We start from the raw sequence: 258 nt of genomic DNA, 5'->3' as shown, positions 1-258 counted from the left end.
TAGAAAATAGACATTTCTCCAAAGAAGATATACAGATTGCCAACAAACACATGAAAGAATGCTCAACATCATTAATCATTAGAGAAATGCAAATCAGAACTACAGTGAGATATCATCTCGCACCAGTCAGAATGGCCATCATCAAAAACTCTTCAAACAATAAATGCTGGAGAGGGTGTGGAGAAAAGGGAGCCCTCTTGCACTGTTGGTGGGAATGTAAATTGATACAGCCACTATGGAGAACAGTACGGAGTTTCC

This window comes from Physeter macrocephalus, chromosome 12 (assembly GCF_002837175.3).
Source record: "Physeter macrocephalus isolate SW-GA chromosome 12, ASM283717v5, whole genome shotgun sequence".
Classification (NCBI taxonomy): Eukaryota; Metazoa; Chordata; class Mammalia; order Artiodactyla; family Physeteridae; genus Physeter; species Physeter macrocephalus.
The sequence above is the reverse complement of the archived record's forward strand: the minus strand, read 5'-3'. Positions refer to the sequence as shown.